This window comes from Brassica napus, unplaced genomic scaffold, assembly GCF_020379485.1.
Source record: "Brassica napus cultivar Da-Ae unplaced genomic scaffold, Da-Ae ScsIHWf_1411;HRSCAF=1993, whole genome shotgun sequence".
Lineage (NCBI taxonomy): Eukaryota > Viridiplantae > Streptophyta > Magnoliopsida > Brassicales > Brassicaceae > Brassica > Brassica napus.
Genome location: NW_026014825.1, coordinates 25,974 through 32,500, shown reverse-complemented (window position 1 = coordinate 32,500; position 6,527 = coordinate 25,974).

The following is a 6,527-nucleotide window of genomic DNA, read 5'->3' as shown; positions in this document are numbered from 1 at the left end:
CTTGGTAACTAGTGACCTTTGGCCACTCCTGCCTCTTGGGACATGACCAACCGTTTAGCCCAACCGCCCAGTCTATGGTGCGATTCAAACCGACCAGCGTCTAGGTTAGCGGTTTGGTTATGTTCAGCCAAGTCTTAGGGACGTGTCCCTTGGACTGAACCAACACAACCCTTCGTGTATAATCAGAAAGAAGAGAAAGGACCAGATAGAAACAAGAAGAGGAGAAGCGGTTAGGTCTAATGAACCGACCAGAGCCGCGGTGCAATCACAAGGAGCGTCCGTTCGGTCTGATGTGGCCATAGCCTACCACGTACCTTCTGAACCTTGTCAGGGTTATCCATGTTCTTCTCCTGCTCTCGATCTCCCATACTTGGTCGGAGGTTGCTTCAGAAACGATCAGATCACCGGAAACCTAACCACCACACAATCGTCCTAGCTTTGGCCGGAAACTCTCTCTCTCTCTATGATTTCTCTGAGTATTTTTACTCTGGATTGGGTGAATAAAATCGACAGAGAGGACGCCATATTTATAGAAAACGAGGGGGTAAGTCTTGCCCCACGAACAGGCATGACTGGCCAGCGGTTGGGCACAATCGGCCAAGGGTTACACCCTCTCAGCCGCATGTGTCCCTTCGCCAATACCGCATGGGTTTGGGTCGGACAAAGACCTAATGTAACGCCTGAATCCGGCCTCTCGACAAAACTTGACCCGTCTGCTAGTTAATCAATTTCTTTGCTTGTTTAATTCATTTTAAGTCTTTCCTTTACTAAGTCATGTTCAAATCTGAGGTTCTAAAACAATTGAACAGATAGCACAGCGGAATATAAATGGGAATAAAATGTATTACTTAGAAATATGAGATCCAATACACAACTTCTAAATCGTTTCATAGACAATCACTAGGTCATCCCTAGCATCAGCCACGGACGTCCACGGACGTCCTGTGTGTGCTGACGGACACACATGGAAAGCCACAGATGTCCTGTGTGTGCTGACGGACACCCAGGGACGTCCTGTGTGTGCTGACGGACACCCACGGACGTCCTGTGTGTACTGAACAGACAGCCCACGTGGGCAAAAATCACCCGAACAGTCCACGGGAAGGGCCAGTGTGCTGAGTCCAAGGACCAGCGTGCTGATATGTGTACTGATGGACACCCACAGACGTCCTGTGTGTGCTGACGGACACACACAGACAGCCACGGACGTCCTGTGTGTGCTGACGGACAGCCACAGACAGGAACGGACATCCTGTGTGTGCTGGCGGACACCCACAGACGTCCTGTGTGTGCTGGCGGACACCCACGGACGTCCTGTGTGTATTGAACAGACAGCCCATTTGGGCCAAAATCACCCAAACAGTCCACGGGAAGGGCCAACGTGCTGATAAGGGTACTGATGAACAGCCACGGACGTCCTGTGTGTACTGACGGACACACACGGACAGCGACGGACGTCCTGTGTGTGCTGCCGAACATACACGGATGTCCTGTGTGTGCTGACGGACACCCAAGGACGTCCTCTGTGTGCTGACGGACACACACGGACACACACGGACAGCCACTGACGTCCTGTGTGTGCTGACGGACACACATGGACGTCCTGTGTTTGCTGAAGGACACGCACGGACATCATGTGTGTACTGAACAGACAGCCCACATGGGCCAAAATCACCCGAACAGTCCACGGAAGGGCCAGCGTGCTGAGTCCAAAGACCAGCGTGCTGATATGTGGACTGAAGGACATCCACAGACGTCCTTTGTGTGCTGACGGACACACACCGACACACACAGACGTCCTGTGTGTGCTGACGAACAACCACAAACAGCCACGGACGTCCTGTGTGTGCTGGCGGACACCCACGGACGTCCTGTGTGTACTGAACAGACAGCCTATGTGGGCCTAAATCACCCAAACAGTCCACAGGATGGGCCAGCGTGCTGAGTCCAAGGCCCAACTTGCTGATATGTGTACTGATGGAAAGCCACAGACGTCCTGTCTGTGCTGACAGACACACACGGACACACACGGACAGCCACGAACGTCCTGTGTGTGCTGACTGACACCCACAGACGTCCTGTGTGTGCTGACGGACACCCACGGACGTCCTGTGTGCACTGAATAGACAGTCCACGTGGGCCAAAATCATCAAAAGAGTCCATGGGAAGGGCCAGTGTGCTGAGGCCAAGGACCAGCATGCTGATATGTGTACTGATGGACAGCCACAGACGTCCTGTTTGTGCTGACGGACACACACAGACAGCCACGGATGTCCTGTGTGTGCTGACGGACACCCACGGACGTCCTGTGTGTGCTGACGGACACCCACGGACGTCCTGTGTGTACTGAAAAGACAGCCCACGTGGGCCAAAATCACCCGAACAGTCCACGGGAAGGGCCAGTGTGCTGAGTCCAAGGACCAGCGTGCTGATATGTGTACTGATGGACAGCCACGAACGTCCTGTGTGTACTGACGGACACACACTGACAGGCACAGATTTCCTGTGTGTGCTGACGGACACCCACGGACGTCCTGTGTGTGCTGACGGACACCCACAGACGTCCTGTGTGTACTGAACAGACAGCCCACGTCGGCCAAAATCACCCGAACATTCCACGGGAACGGCCAGTGTGCTGAGTCCAAGGACCAGCGTGCTGATATGTGTACTGATGGACAGCCACAGACGTCCTGTGTGTGCTGAGGGACACAGACACACACGGAGACACACGGACAGCCACGGACGTCTTGTGTGTGCTGACGGACAGCCACAAACAGCCATGGACGTCCTGTGTGTGCTGACGGACACCCACGGACGTCCTGTGTGTACTGAAAAGACAGCCCACGTGGGCCAAAATCACCCGAACAGTCCACCGGAAGGGCCATTGTGCTGAGTCCAAGGACCAGCGTGCTGATATGTGTACTGATGGACAGCCACGAACGTCCTATGTGTACTGACGGACACACACTGACAGGCACAGATTTCCTGTGTGTGCTGACGGACACCCACGGACGTCATGTGTGTGCTGACGGACACCCACAGACGTCCTGTGTGTACTGAACAGACAGGCCACGTGGGCCAAAATAACCCAAACAGTCCACAGGAAGGGCCAGCGTGCTGAGTCCAAGGCCCAACGGGCTGATCTGTGTACTGATGGACAGCCACAGACGTCCTGTGTGTGCTGATGGACACACACGGACACACACGAACAGCCACAAACGTCCTGTGTGTGCTGATGGACACCCACAGACGTCCTGTGTGTGCTGACGGACACCCATGGACGTCCTGTGTGCACTGAATAGACAGTCCACGTGGGCCAAAATCACCAAAACAGTCTACGGGAAGGGCCAGTGTGCTGAGTCCAAGGACCAGCGTGCTGATATGTGTACTGATGGACAGCCACGGACGTCCTGTGTGTGCTGACGGACACCCACGGACAGGCACAAATGTCCTGTGTGTGCTGACGGACACCCACAGATGTCCTGTGTGTGCTGACAAACACCCACGGACGTCCTGTGTGTACTGAACAGACAGCCCACGTGGGCCAAAATTACCTGAACCGTCCACGGGAAGGGCCAGTGTGCTGAGTCCAAGAACCAGCGTGCTGATATGTGTACTGAACAGCCACGGACGTCATGTGTGTGCTGACAGACACACATGGAAAGCAACAGATGTCCTGTGTGTGCTGACGGACACCCATAGACGTCCTGTGTGCGCTGACGGACACCCACGGACGTCCTGTGTGTACTGAACAGACAGCCCACATGGTCCAAAATCACCCGAACAGTCCACGGGAAGGGCCAGTGTGCTGAGTCAAAGGACCAGCGTGCTGATCTGTGTACTGATGGACAGCCACATACGTCCTGTGTGTGCTGACGGACACACACAGACACACACGGACACACACGGACAGCCACGGACATCCTGTGTGTGCTGACGGACAGCCACAGACAACAACGGACGTCCTGTGTGTGCTGGCGGACACCCACGGATGTCCTGTGTGTACTGAACAGACAGCCCATTTGGGCCAAAATCACCCAAACAGTCCACGAAAAGGGCCAGCGTGCTGATAAGGGTACTGATGAACAGCCACGGACGTCCTGTGTGTACTGACGGACACACACGGACAGCGACGGAAGTCCTGTGTGTGCTGCCGAACATACACAGACGTCCGGTGTGTACTGACGGACACCCAAGGACGTCCTGTGTGTGCTGACGGACACACACGGACAGCCACGGACGTCCTGTGTGTGCTGACGGACACACATGGACGTCCTGTGTGTGCTGAAGGACACGCACGGACATCCTGTGTGTACTGAACAGACAGCCCACATGGGCCAAAATCACCCGAACAGTCCACTGAAGGGCCAGCGTGCTAAGTCCAAGGACCAGCGTGCTGATATGTGGAGTGATGGACAGCCACAGACGTCCTTTGTGTTCTGACGGACACACACCGACACACACAGACGTCCTGTGTGTGCGGACGAACAACCACAGACAGCCACAGACGTCCTGTGTGTGCTGGCGGACACCCACGGACGTCCTATGAGTACTGAACAGACAGCCCATGTGGGCCAAAATCACCCAAACAGTCCACAGGATGGGCCAGCGTGCTGAGTCCAAGGCCCAACGTGCTGATATGTGTACTGATGGACAGCCACAGACGTCCTGTGTGTGCTGCCGGACACACACGGACACACACAGACAGCCACGAACGTCCTGTGTGTGCTGACTAACACCCACAGACGTCCTGTGTGTGCTGACGGACACCCATGGACGTCCTGTGTGCACTGAATAGACAGTCAACGTGGGCCAAAATCGCCAAAACAGTCCACGGGAAGGGCCAGTGTGCTGAGGCCAAGGACCAGCGTGCTGATATGTGTACTGATGGACAGCCACAGACGTCCTGTGTGTGCTGACGGACACACACGGACAGCCACAGATGTCCTGTGTGTGCTGACGGACACCCACGGACGTCCTGGGTGTGCTGACGGACAACCACGGACGTCCTGTGTGCACTGAATAGACAGTCAACGTGGGCCAAAATCGCCAAAACCGTCCACGGGAAGGGCTAGTGTGCTGAGGCCAAGGACCAGCGTGCTGATATGTGTACTGATGGACAGTCACAGACGTCCTGTGTGTGCTGACGGACACACACGGACAGCCACAGATGTCCTGTGTGTGCTGACGGACACCCACAGACGTCCTGGGTGTGCTGACGGACACCCACGGACGTCTTGTGTGTACTGAACAGACAGCCCACGTGGGCCAAAATCACCCGAACAGTCCACGGGAAGGGCCAGTGTGCTGAGTCCAAGGACCAGCGTGCTGATATGTGTACTGATGGACAACCACAGACGTCCTGTGTGTGCTGACGGACACACACGGACAGCCACGGACGTTTTGTGTGTGCTGACGGACAGCCACAGACAGCAACGGACATCCTGTTTGTGCTGGCGGACACCCACAGACGTCCTGTGTGTGCTGGCGGACACCCACGGACGTCCTGTGTGTACTGAACAGACAGCCCATTTGGGCCAAAATCACCCAAACAGTCCACGAGAAGGGCCAACGTGCTGATAAGGGTACTGATGAACAGCCACGGACGTCCTGTGTGTACTGACAGACACACACGGACAGCGACAGACGTCCTGTGTGTGCTGCTGAACATACAGGGATGTCCTGTGTGTGCTGACGGACACCCAACGACGTCCTGTGTGTGCTGACGGACACACACAAACACACGGACAGCCACGGACGTCCTGTGTGTGCTGACGGACACACATGGACGTCCTGTGTTTGCTGAAGGACACGCACGGACATCATGTGTGTACTGAACAGACAGCCCACATGGGCCAAAATCACCCGAACAGTCCACGGAAGGGCCAGCGTGCAGAGTCCAAGGACCAGCGTGCTGATATGTGGACTGATGGACAGCCACAGACGTCCTTTGTGTGCTGACGGACACACACCGACGCACACAGACGTCCTGTGTGTGCTGACGAACAACCACAGACAGCCACGGACGTCCTGTGTGTGCTGGCGGACACCCACGGACGTCCTGTGTGTACTGAATAGACAGCCTATGTGGGCAAAAATCACCCAAACAGTCCACAGGATTGGCCAGCGTGCTGAGTCCAAGGCCCAACGTGCTGATATGTGTACTGATGGACAGCCACGAACGTCCTGTGTGTACTGACGAACACACACGGAGAGCCATGAACGCCTTGTGTGTGCTGACTGACACCCACAGACGTCCTGTGTGTGCTGACGGACACCCACGGACGTCCTGTGTGCACTGAATAGACAGTCGACGTGGGCCAAAATCACCAAAACAGTCCACAGGAAGGGCCAGTGTGCTGAGGCCAAGGACCAGCGTGCTGATATGTGTACTGATGGACAGCCACAGACGTCCTGTGTGTGCTGACGGACACACACGGACACACACGGACAGCCACTGATGTCCTGTGTGTGCTGACGGACACCCATGGACGTCCTGTGTGTGCTGACGGACACCCACGGACGTC